The 12489-nt window shown below is 45.1% G+C and overlaps 2 gene segments (V, D, J or C); both read left to right on the top strand.

Annotated features, from left to right (window-relative positions):
- The window catches only part of LOC102149846 (immunoglobulin gamma-1 heavy chain-like), a 172383-nt gene that overhangs the window by 29293 nt on the left and 130601 nt on the right, over nt 1-12489 (top strand).
- LOC102150085 (Ig gamma-2 chain C region-like) overlaps nt 1-12489 on the top strand; it is a 550048-nt gene that overhangs the window by 505522 nt on the left and 32037 nt on the right.

The raw sequence follows: 12489 nt of genomic DNA, 5'->3' as shown, positions 1-12489 counted from the left end.
GGCCCTGTCCACGCTCGGTCACTATTGGCCACCTGCTGTCGCCCCGAGTCCCTGGCAGCAGGCGAGAGTCTGGACCTGGCCCTGGTCACTGCACAGTCTTTTCTCACTCTGCCAAGTGAGGAGCAGTCACGTGGCAGGGAGGCAAGCATGGCAGACACGCGCCATGGGGGGTCTTCCCCACCCAGGACCAGGGGCAGGAGTCACTGTTAAGCCCATCCCTCCCCTGGCCAGTCCAGCTCCGCCCCTTGAGCCTCCTGTCCCTGCGCCCCCACCACTCCCTTCTCTGAGCAGAGCCTCAGCCCGGGCTGTCCCCTTCTGAGAACCTCGAGGCACCTCCCTCACCCCCTCAAGTCTTTGTGTGGAGCCCACCCCAACTGCCCTAAATAAAGTCACAGCACAGCCCCTGCCTTCAGCCCTTCCCCTGCTGAGGTTTCTGCTCAGCCCCTTCTGGCACATTCTGCTTACTCATGATACCGGTTGGTTATTTCTTTCTCCTCACCTAGAAAGTTAACTCTGAGAGAACGGGTTCCTGTGGCTCCCTGTGCCCCCCAAGCACACAGAGCGAGCCCCAAGTGTGGTCGGTGCTCTGGTGAACGGATGTCAGCCATGCCCCCAACAGAGGGCTATAAGTCACAAAATCCCACCTGCCCCCTAGGCATTGTCACCTCAACATGTCACAGGTCTACCAAGGTTAGTATTCCCAAAATAACTTAAATGACCAGCTTCCAAGTGCCCAGAAAGAGACTTCAAAGTCACCGCGACCCCACAGCCCTCAATCCCACCTTCTCAGCATCCGTCCTGGCAAGTGCCACCTCGTCACCGCTGCCGACAGCACAATCCCCACCACGTGTTCCCCACCTCCGCCTGGAACTCCTGGCAGCCCAGACAACCTCCAGGCTTGCCCCATCCCCAACCCACGGCCGGTGTGGGTCTTTTGAAAACCTAAATCTGTCCCGGCAGCCGCGGCTCAAACCCACCGATGGGTGCCCATTACAACAAGAATGAAATCAAACCTCTCACGCCAAACCTGCTGACCGGCCGGGCCTGGAGCCCCAGACCCACCGGCACTGCCCTCTGCACGGCCACCCATGTTCCTCCCCAGGGTGTCACTGTCTACCTGTCCCCTTGGTTCTGCCTGCTTCCCAGTCTGGACTCAAAGCCCGTGAGAGCAGAGCATACGCACCACACCCACAACTGCAGGAATGAATGCGTGGATGTATGAATGAATGAATGGTCTGGCTGAGGGGGAGCGAGAGGTCTCAGAACCTCAAAGGAGGGCACACACTTGGCCTTCTGACTTAAGCCATGTCCTCCAGCCCGGCCTCACTGGAGAAGCCCCCCTGGGTGATCACAGCTGTCACTCAGCTGTCCTCAGGGGAGCGGCTCCTGGCTTTTGCCTCTACCTTGGGGTTTGCACCTTAGAACCCCATCCACAGGCCCTGGAGCCCAGGAGGGATGTCAGGCACCAAAGCCTGTGACCTGTGCTTTCCCTGAGCGTGGCAGGTGCCTGGTTGGGACCAGGAAGTCTGTATTTGAGCTTCTTTCTGTCCAGGAAACATGCTTATAAAATCCCCTAAAACACATGATGGGAAGCTCATTGTCACCGACTAACATCTGCCCAGCACCCCTCTCCAGTGTCAGAGCTGCATCTCTGCCTCTGCCTGCGGCGCCAGCAGCCCCACACCACCCACCTCCTCCGGTTCACTTTACGCCCTTCACCCGTTTCTTCAACAGAAAAGTCCAGAGGTTGCCTCCTGACACAACTTCCTCTTTCTCCTTACACAAACGTCAGTTGGTCTCTGCCCACCTTCAGAAATCTATCTGCCAGAGGCATGTGACGGCCCCTGGGCCCCCGGCTCTGCCGCTTCCCTTCCCGGAGCTGTGTTTCTCCCCTTCCCCGGCAGCCACAGGCCTTAACTCAGCCCAGTGACATGCGGCCGAGGGAGTTTCCCCTGCACGGTCTGCAGCTCGTCCGTGCCACCGCAGCCTCGCCTGTCTGGACGCCACTCTCTCAGGGCAGAAACATCTGTTTCCAGCTGTGGTAGTAAACAGGACGCATACGCCTTCCAACACCTAAATCAAGGCTTGACAAGCCTGGTCCCATAGTGTGGAATTCACCACCCAGCCACCTGCATGGGGCCCAACGGGTCCCTCTCAGAAACCAGGGCAGAAACCCGGTGAAATTCTCCAGCCAAGGCCCCATTGTCCATTCCTGACCCATGACTGGGCCCACAATTGCTGAGTTTGTCCTTGAAGACAGAGTGGCTGGGACCGGACCTCAAGAGAGCTCTGGGAGACGGAAAAGGAAAGAGACAGGTTGCCTGCTCTCACCATCAGGACAAGAGCAGAGTCAGGGCCAGTTCTGATGCAGATCACCAATCAGACCAGAGGGAATTATGGAAAATAGTTTACATTCTCTTGGGGGATTTGTCTGCAGAAAAAAAAATTAGATACCTATAAAGATAAAGTCACCATAAACAAAGTAAAATGCTACAGGAAAGAGAGTGTCTAAAGCATCTAACATCAGACAGAGTCTGTACTAGTCAGGGTTCTTCAGAGAATAGAAGAAAAGGGAGAGGGAGCGAGAGGGAGGTGATAGATAGAAAGATGATAGACAGAAGAGAGATGATAGAGAAGGATAGATGTAAGTGTGCGTGCACGTATATGGATATATGGAGAGAGAGGGACTTATTTTAAGGCATTGGATCACATGATTGTGAGTGCAAAATCTGTAGGACAGGCCAGCAGCCAGAAAACCTGGGGAGGAGTTGATACTGTAGTTCGAGTCCAAAGGCCGTCTGGAGGCAAAATTCCCTTTTCTTGGGGAACCTCAGACTTTTTTCCTCCTAAGACCTTCAACTGATTGGACAAGCCCCCCCACATAAGAAGAGAAATCCGTATTACTCAACATCTACTGATTTAAATGTTAGTCACATTTTTAAAAGACCTTCATTTTTTGGACAAGTGTTTGACCAAATATCTGGGTACTATGCCTACCCAAGGTTAACACACAAAATTAACCATCACAGAGTCCAAGTAATTGAATGTTTGAAAAATGCAATGAGTGGGAAAAACTTCCTTCGAGGAAAAGTTTTCAGCAGAAGATGGGGAGAGGAACATCATTTCCAGTGGGTTGTAAACACGAATAACCTGTAAAACACACAAAATTGTTAAAAGTCACAAGTAATCAGAGAAAGCAACTTTGAATAGTTGACCGTTCATTCATTGACAACCCACTGTGTGCCAAGCAGGTGTTAAGGTGGAAGCGTGTACAGTGTGCCTGCACTGTGACACTATTGTCCTGAAGGGGGACAAACAACACAATTAAAAACAAACAAATGCCCTAAAAAGAACAAGGAAGCCAGACAAGGACACGAGCATCTACTCAAGGGGCTGTTTAGTGGACACCCAAGACACTTCCATGTGGAGGTGACTTTGATCAGCAGGGTCAGCACGGGGTCAGGGGGGTTACATTCCAGGCAGAAAGAGAAGAAGGTAAAAAGGTGCTGGGGCAGAAATGTGCTTCTTTGCAAGTTTAACGAGCAGCAGGAAGACCAGTGGGGCCACTTGAGCTAGTAGGAGCATGGGGAGGGGAGATCGGGAATGCAGAATGGGGGTCTGACCTCATGGGGTTGCATCAGCCCTGGAGAGAGTTTGAGCTTTATTCTGAGGTGATGGGAAGCCCCCAGAGGCATCAGGGCCTAGGCCATGTGAAAGCGAGCTGTGTCGCAGGGAGAGTGGAAGCCGAGGGCCTGGGATCTGTGCAGAAGTCCCGATGGGAGAGAAGGCTGAGGTGGGGGCAGTGGCAGTGGAGAGAAGCATTCAGATCATGCATGTTCCTGGCAGGTAGAGCAGATGGGTTTGCTGACAACGGAATTGCACCCACATGGCCTACTGAGTCACAGCGTGCATGGAGTTGCCCTTCACCGAGCCCAGGGAGTCAAGAATCCTCCTTTCAGTACGGTGAGCTTGAGCTGCCAATTAGATGCCCGAGAAGTGACGCTGGGATGGGATGCTGCGCTCAGACAGATGACTGTGGTGTCAGGAAGAAATCAGAGATGGGGAGTCAAATCAGGACCCTCAGCACATGGGTGGTGTTTATTCTCGCAGGACTGTCTGGGATGACCAAGAAGGGAGTATGGGAAGAAAAGAAGTCCAAGGTAGGGAATGCCAGAGGTCAGGAGGATGGGAAGGCTCAGCGGCCAAGGCCAGGAAGCAGGAGTTAGAAAGGGACGAGGCAGAGAAGAGGGCGTCGCACCAGATCCAAGAAAAAAAAGTGTTCCAAGTGTGTCTGATGCTCCTGGCAGGCTGGTCACAAGGCTGAAGAATGGTCCTGGGTCTGGCAAAGCAGAGGTCATGGTGACTTCCCAAGAGAAGAGTCAACAGCAAGGGGGTCAGGACCTGACTAAAGTGGGCGCAAGGAGGCCTAGGGAAGGGCCGTGCAGATGAACGTGAGCGAAGGCGCAGCAGACCTAGAGCAGAATCCACAAGCTTGTCCAGCAGAGCTCACAAGATTCTGTCCCCGAAATCAAGGAGCATATACTCTCATCAAACACAGGGCAAACTGGTAAAGATCAACCATCTGCTGGGCCAAATATCATGACTCAATCAATTTCAAAATACATAAGTCTTACCCACCAAGTTCTCTGACAACAATGCAAATAAAATAGAAGCCTACAACAAAAAGATAAGTGAACTCCCATACACATCTCATGGGTCAAAGCAGAAGAGAAGTCCATGGCCTTAAATGTTTGGAAAGGGGAAAACATTGAGTTAATGCAGAGCTCAAATTTAAAATTGGAAAAAGAACAACAAGATAAACCCAAAGAAATAAAGAAGGAGATAATAATCATACAAGCAAAAAAATCAATGAAATATAAGAAAAGAAGCAATAGAGAGGCCCAGCAAATTCAAAATTGTTTCTTTAAAAGGACAAATCTCTGAAGAGACGGGTCAAGAGTAAGAGAGATGGCAATAGATGATAGAGAGATGATAGATAAGTAAATAGATAGATAGATAGATAGATAGACAGATAGATAGATGATGGATAGATAGATGATAAATAAATGATAGGTAAGTAGGTAGATAGAGGAGAGATGATGGATAGATGATAAATAGATAATAAATAGATAGATAAATGATAGATAGATGATAGATGACAGATATAGATAAATAGATCATAGAGAGATGATAGATAGATAAATGGAGAGAGAGATGATAGATAGAGATAGGTAGATAGCGAGAGATGATGGATAGATAGGTGATAGGTGGATAGATAGATGAAATAAAAGAAGGAGATAATTACTTATTGATGAAAAGCTAATAAGAGGAAATAATAAATAAACATATTCCAGTAATATTTAGATAAAATGAAAAAATCCTAGAAAAGTATCTTATCAAAAATGACTCAAGAAGAGACAAGCCTTAATAGTACCATGTTTATAATATAAATTGAAGCAGTAGTTTAAAATCTTTTGACTGAAAATATCGAGGCCATGTTTCATCAAATTTTCAAGAAATATATCATTCAAATTTTATACAAACTCCTTCAAAAAGTGAAGAAGTGGGAATAATGCCCACCTCATTCATAAGACCAACATAACCTTGATCAAGACCCAGACGAGGAGAGCATGGGAAACAAAGAGAATGGGGCACCCTCACTCATAATATTGTGAAATAGATGCAAATATTCCAGAGAAATATTAGCAAATAATTTTGTTGCTTATAAAAAACAGATAATTCACCATGACCAAGCTGGGTTTATCCAAAATACAAGGGATAGTTTAACATTGGAAAATCCATAAATGTCATTCAAAGCATTAATATATTAAAGGAGAGAAATCTTAAGGCCATCTCAAGGTACAGAAAGAATTGAAAGAATTTAACACTCTTTTATGTTAGAAAACTTTTTGCAAACTAAAAATACAAGGAAATTTCTTTGACTTGATAAAGTTTATCTACCAAAATCTTTTAACACTTTTTCTTAATGGGAAGTTGTTGGAATCAACATTGCACTGGAGTTACTGGTGTTCACAGTAAGACCCAAAGAATATTAAAACATGATAATTTTTCTAAGGGGAAAAAATCCAGAAGAACATACAAAAACCATTATTATTAAAAATAACAGATAAGCGGCTGCGTTGCCAATATACAGAAAACAGGTTTATTGCTAGACCAACAGCAACCAGAAAATAAGTTTTTTGCAAAATTGCCAGGTGTCTCCTTCTGTCATGGGCATACAGGTAACGTGGACCAACCCTCCTTCTGAGGAGTACTAGAAAATCTGAAAGAAATGTTTAAAAATTCTTCTGGAAGGCAGTGGGGAGTTAACAAAGTGGTGAATAATTATAAGGCCAAGAGCCCAAAGGAGACAGAAATTTGGAGACTTAAGCCTTTCATTTGCCCCAAAAGCTTTTACTGATTCTGGAATAATCAGCAGAAAAGCTGAGCAGAAGTGTTGACAATCTTATGGGACTAGGGAGAAAAAACTTGGAGGTCAGGACTCACCAAGAGAAAGGCCCTGGCAAAGCACCTGCACTTTGGACTAGAAACCCACAGACTCGGAGTAAAGATGAGGTGAGCCATCCCTCACAAGGGTGGAAACCCACATGCAGGTCATCTGGGTCCCTAGAAGAGCTCAATCTCTGCCGCTGGGATGTTGACCCACATGACGAATGCCACCAGAAATCTGCCAGAAGCATAGGAAAGTTATAACATCACATTAGGCTCAAGCACTCAACCCCAAACTTTTGAATACAATATCTGACATGCACTCACAAAGAACCAGACACACAAGGAGACAAAACCACATGAGGAAGAACTGACAGAAACAGAAGACCAGTGGAGGCTCCAGAGTCCAGCTCTTAGAACTGTCAGTACAGACTTTAAAAATAAGTATACTGTTATAGTCCAGGAGATAAAAGACAATGTGAAAACTTCATCAGAAATCAAAACTATAAAATACAACGCAGATTTTTTTTACTTGGAACTCTACAACTGAAGGGTATGATTACATAAGTTAAGAACTCAATAGACGGGTTAGGAGCACGGTCAACACAGCAGAAGAACTGGTGAACCAGAAGCTGGATCAGAAGAAAATATGTAGAACGGAAAATAGAAGAACAAAAGGGGGAGGGTTAAAGAAGAGAGGCAAACACAACAGAAGCAGGAGGAGAATGCAGCACTCTCTCTTCAAAGTGCTGAAAGAAATAACTGATACGCCAGAGAAATAAACCTTCAAAAATAACCTTCTTCATGGTTTTGGTTTCCTAAGGCTGCTGTAACAAAGTACCATAAACTGGATGGTTTAAAACCATTTTCTTGGTGCTGGCCCCGTGGCCGAGTGCTTAAGTTCAAGCGCTCCGCTGCAGGCAGCCCAGTGTTTCGTTGGTTCGAATCCTGGGCCCAGATATGGCACTGCTCATCAGACCACGCTGAGGCGGCATCCCACATGCCACAGCTAGAAGGACCCACAACGAAGAATATACAACTATGTACTGGGGGACTTTGGGGATAAAAAGGAAAAAAATAAAATCTTAAAAAAATAAAACCATTTTCTCACAGTTCTGGAAGCTAGAAATCTGAAATTGAGGTGTCAGCAGGACCGCGCTCCTTCCGGAGTTTCCAGGGGAGGATCTTTCCTTGGCGCTTCCATCTTCTGGTGGTTGCCAGCAATACCTGGCATCCCTTGGCTTGTGTACAACCTCTGCCTCTGTCTCCACGTGGGGTTCTCCCTATGTCTCTGTGTCTCAATTTCCCTCTTCTAATAAGGATACTACTCATATTGGATTTGGGGGCCACCCACTCAAGTATGGCTTCATCATAACTTGATTTCATCTGCAAAGACCCTATTTCCAACTATGGCCACATTCACAGATTCCAGGTGGACATGAATTTTGAGGTGGCGCTATCCAACCCAGTATTCTTTCCTCAGCAATTTGGACCTGAAGCTATTAGGCGGGCAGATCAAGGTGGACACTGCATAGTGGGTGGTGGGGAGATACAGAGGCCCAGAGTTGGATGCGAGGGCAGTCAGAGCTCAGAGTACCAACACAGGGTGGGGGTGGGTGGCTGATGTGGGAAGTAAGACCAGAAACGGGGGGAGGAGAGTCTCACCTGGGGGAGGGGTGCAGACTAGAATGATGAGAAACTCAGAACCAGAGATGAGAGAGGAAACAGCCATGTGAGTAGGGAATGGAGGCAAAGGAAGAGGCTGGCTGCATACAGGGGGACTGATCAAACAGGTAAACACGTGGAGAAGCATGGACGAGACAGAAGGGAGTTACAAAGACCAAAAGATAGAAAACTAAATGCGACTTGTGGTATGGGCTTGGATTGGATGCATCAGTCTGAATTACGGTTTTCAACACACAGAGACATATATATAAATATATAATAGATTAAGTAAAGGCTGAAAACTTCCCAAATTTGATGAAATACATGAATCTGCACAACCGAGAAGCTCAATGAACTCCAATAGGATAAATTCAAATATAACTCAAATATAAATGGACTAAATGCTCTAGTTAAAAGGCAAAGGTTTTGGGGGATATATATCTATATATAGTTTGCAAGCAAAGGTTGATAAAAGACACACTATGCAAATACTAACCAAGGGAAAGTTGGTGTGGCTATATTAACCTCAGACAAAATAGACCTTAAGGCGAACAGCATTACTGGAGATAAAGAAGGACGACGCAACTCTAAATGTAAATGCACCTCAAACATAGCTTTAAAAAATATAAAACAGAAAATTGACAGAACTACAGGAAGAATTATGTAAATTCACAATTATAGTGGGAGATGTTAACATTCACTTCTCGGTAACTTACAGAACAATCAGACAAAATATTAATAAATATGTACTTAATTTGAACAACATAACCAATAAATTTGACCTACTAGGCATACGCAGACCTTGGAAAGAGCAGCTACAGAAGGCACACTTACTCCGAGTCCTGTGAAACGTTCATACGTTGTGCTATCTTGTCGCCATCAAGAAAGATTGACTACATTTTGAAAGACTAAATCTATTTAGTTATAGTGTGTGATGATGGTGCAATTAAGCCTTAATCGATTTACACCGTCTCCGCGTTGTGTTTCCCTCAGCATTGGCCATCAGTTCTGCTGCACAGTGCTCTAGGCGGGCAGGAAGGCCTCAGCCTCCGTTTTGTGCGTGATCTCAGACCCCAGCCGAGTGTACTCATTCCAGGTCTTGGGATCCCACCCCTTCGCTGTTAGGCCCTTCCCTTAGTGGAAGAGGCCTCTGGGCTTTTGAATCCAACCTTTGTAACTTTACCACTCTTAAAATGAGGTCCTGGGCCCCATTTTCAGTCCTGTTTGCTATAAGACTGCAGGAGATGGAGCCTCTTTAAATGCTATCACAGATGATTTCTGATTTTCACACTGTTCCCTGAGTTGATGGGAAAGGAGGGACTGACCTGAGCCTGTCATTTTACCATTTTAGTGTTTCAATTTCCTTAACACCAACCAAGCTATTCCACAATTCTATTGTTACCATGATGTTCACTGGCATTATAATTACCACTGCTCCCATGTCTCTCAAAGGCTAGAGATGGTGTAAAAAATGCACCCCCCTTTCTACTCATGTCCCTTTATGATAATTCAGAAGGGGCTTATTTACAAAGGAACTATTGACAAAAGTGTAGCTGGATGTAAGAGAACCACAAGGATGGTGCAATGAGCCAAGCTAGGTAACAGGAGGACCGTTACTGCCCCAAGCCCAAATCTTGAGATGTTTTAGACAAGACACAAACTATAAAAGAAATTATCGATAATTTAACTGTATTAAAATTAAGAAGTGGTGTCCATCAAAAGATACCTTAAAGAAAATGGAAAGACAAGTTACAACCTGGGCAAATATATTTGCAACATCCATAACTGACGAAGAAATGTTGATAATATGTAAGCGATTGCTACAAATCATGAAAAAACGACAAACTCAATAGAAAGCAATGGTCAAGAGACACAAATAGACATTCCAAAGAAAAGAAATACATAAAGCCAATAATCATATAAAATGATGTCAATTTTATTAAGAATCAGAAAAAATTCAAATCAAGAGCAGAATGAGATATCATCTTAGCAAAATGATATTGGCAAAAATTAAGTAGTCTGACCACACCAAGTGTTGGGAGGTGGATCCACAGAGTCTTTCATGTGTCGCTGCTAGGGAAGTCAAATGGAAAATGCCACTTTGGAAGACAATTCATCAAATGTTGCATATTTCTACACTCTATCACCAAGCAATTTCACTCCCAGGTATATTCTGGAGATGACGCCTTGTGTATATACACCAAAAACAGATATAATGTATCAGTTGGACCAGTTAGGGTTCTATCAGGAATGCAGGACCACTAGGAGTGATATGAAATAAAGGATGTGGGGATAAGACTTTCCAGAACTGTGGGAAAAGCTGGGAAAGTAAAGATCTGAAGGGCTCCATTGTAGAATCAGAGAAGTGTCACTGACCAGAGACCCTGAAGAGGAGTCGTTGATGAGGCCCACGGAAAGGTCTTCCTCTCCACCTGGTGGAGGGTCTAAAGACCCTGAAGAGGAGTCGTTGATGAGGCCCACGGAAAGGTCTTCCTCTCCACCTGGTGGAGGGTCTAAAGACCCTGAAGAGGAGTCGTTGATGAGGCCCACGGAAAGGTCTTCCTCTCCACCTGGTGGAGGGTCTAAAGACCCTGAAGAGGAGTCGTTGATGAGGCCCACGGAAAGGTCTTCCTCTCCACCTGGTGGAGGGTCTAAAGACCCTGAAGAGGAGTCGTTGATGAGGCCCACGGAAAGGTCTTCCTCTCCACCTGGTGGAGGGTCTAAAGACCCTGAAGAGGAGTCGTTGATGAGGCCCATGGAAAGGTCTTCCTCTCCACCTGGTGGAGGGTCTAAAGGCGCTGCAGTTCATCGGGGCAGGTAGCTGGGAAGGAAAGCTGGGTAAAAAGCAGGGGAGATAGAGGACTTTAGGAAGATGGTGAAGTAGGAAGCAACAAGAATTTGTCTCCTCACCTAGATAATTGCACTGGCAGTATCTGTCAGCTATAACCATCTGGAACTCTAGAGTCTACTGAAGGCTTGCAGCTTCCAAGGGAAGCCTTGGATGGTAAATTGTGGTTAATTTTGGTCAATTTCAGCACGTAGCATAGTAGCATCTACCCAGCCCCATGGCTGGCAGCTGTGCACATATTACCGGACCAACTTGCACACAGTTTGCAGGAGTCAGGATGGACAAAATTGTCCTCCACACATCAGGGATCTGTGCTCTGCTCACTGATTGCTACTTCTGATCACATAAATGCAGACAAAGAGGAGGGCGGCCATTGTTGTGGCATCTTCCTCCATTGTTGCAAGCCATGTTCCCTCCAACTGAATTAACTTCCAGGGGACTTAACAGGCTGGGACATCCTTCTCCTCTCCCTTTATTTTCTCTTTTTCCTGCTTTTGGGAATGAGACATCAAAGACTGAGACACTCAAAAACAACTGCCTATACAGGGAAATTAGAAAATTAGAACAGGCCAGGGGAAAGGCACAGGCTCCAGAAAGATCTGAGAAGACCTCAGTTTACACCTCAGGCTGACCTTCAGCACAGAGACAGCCTATAACAATAAAAAAATAACAAAAACAAAACAGCAAACCCTGGGGGAGGGGGAGAATCTGATTTCCAGAGTTACCACGTTATTAGATTCAAATGTTCAGTTTTCAATAAAAATCACAAAGTATACAAAGAAACAGGGAAGTATGGCCCATTCAAGGGAAGAAAATAAACCAACACAACTGTTCTGTACAAAGGTCTGATGGTAGGTCTCCTAGAGGAAGACTTTAAAATAATCATCTTAAAAATGCTCAAAGAACTAAAAGGAGCCATAAAGACAATCAAGAAAATGATGTATAAACAAAATGGAAATATCAATGAAGAGATAGAAAACTATAAAGAAATTCTGGAGATAAAAGTTACAAAAACTGAAATGAAAAATTCACTAGAAAGATTCAAAGCAGATTTGAGCAATGATTCTTTGAGAAAAAATCATCAGTGAGCTAGAACATAGGACAGTGGAAATTATCAAGTCTGGGTGACAGAAGGAAAAAGGACTGAAGAAAAGTGAGTAGAGCCTAAGGAAACTATGGGACACCATCAAGAAGACAAACATGTGCCTTGTGGGAGTCCGAGAAGAAGGAGAGAGAAAGGAGCAGAGAGAATATTTGAAGAAATAAGGCTGCAAACTTTTGAAATTTGATGAAAGACCTAAATATAAACATCCAAGAAGCTCATAAACTCCAAGTAAGATGAGCTCAAAGAGACTCATGCTGAGAAACATTATAATCAAATTTTGAAAGCCAAAGACAAACAGAGAATCTTGAGAGCAGCAAGAGAGAAGTGGCTCATCACACCCAAGCATCCTCGATAAAGTCAGAAGCAGATTTCTTATCAAAAATTTTGAATCCAGAAGGCAGTCAACTGGTATATTCAAAAG

The sequence above is a fragment of the Equus caballus genome, chromosome 24 (assembly GCF_041296265.1).
Source record: "Equus caballus isolate H_3958 breed thoroughbred chromosome 24, TB-T2T, whole genome shotgun sequence".
In the NCBI taxonomy this organism is placed as follows: Eukaryota; Metazoa; Chordata; class Mammalia; order Perissodactyla; family Equidae; genus Equus; species Equus caballus.
The sequence above is the reverse complement of the archived record's forward strand: the minus strand, read 5'-3'. Positions and strand labels throughout refer to the sequence as shown.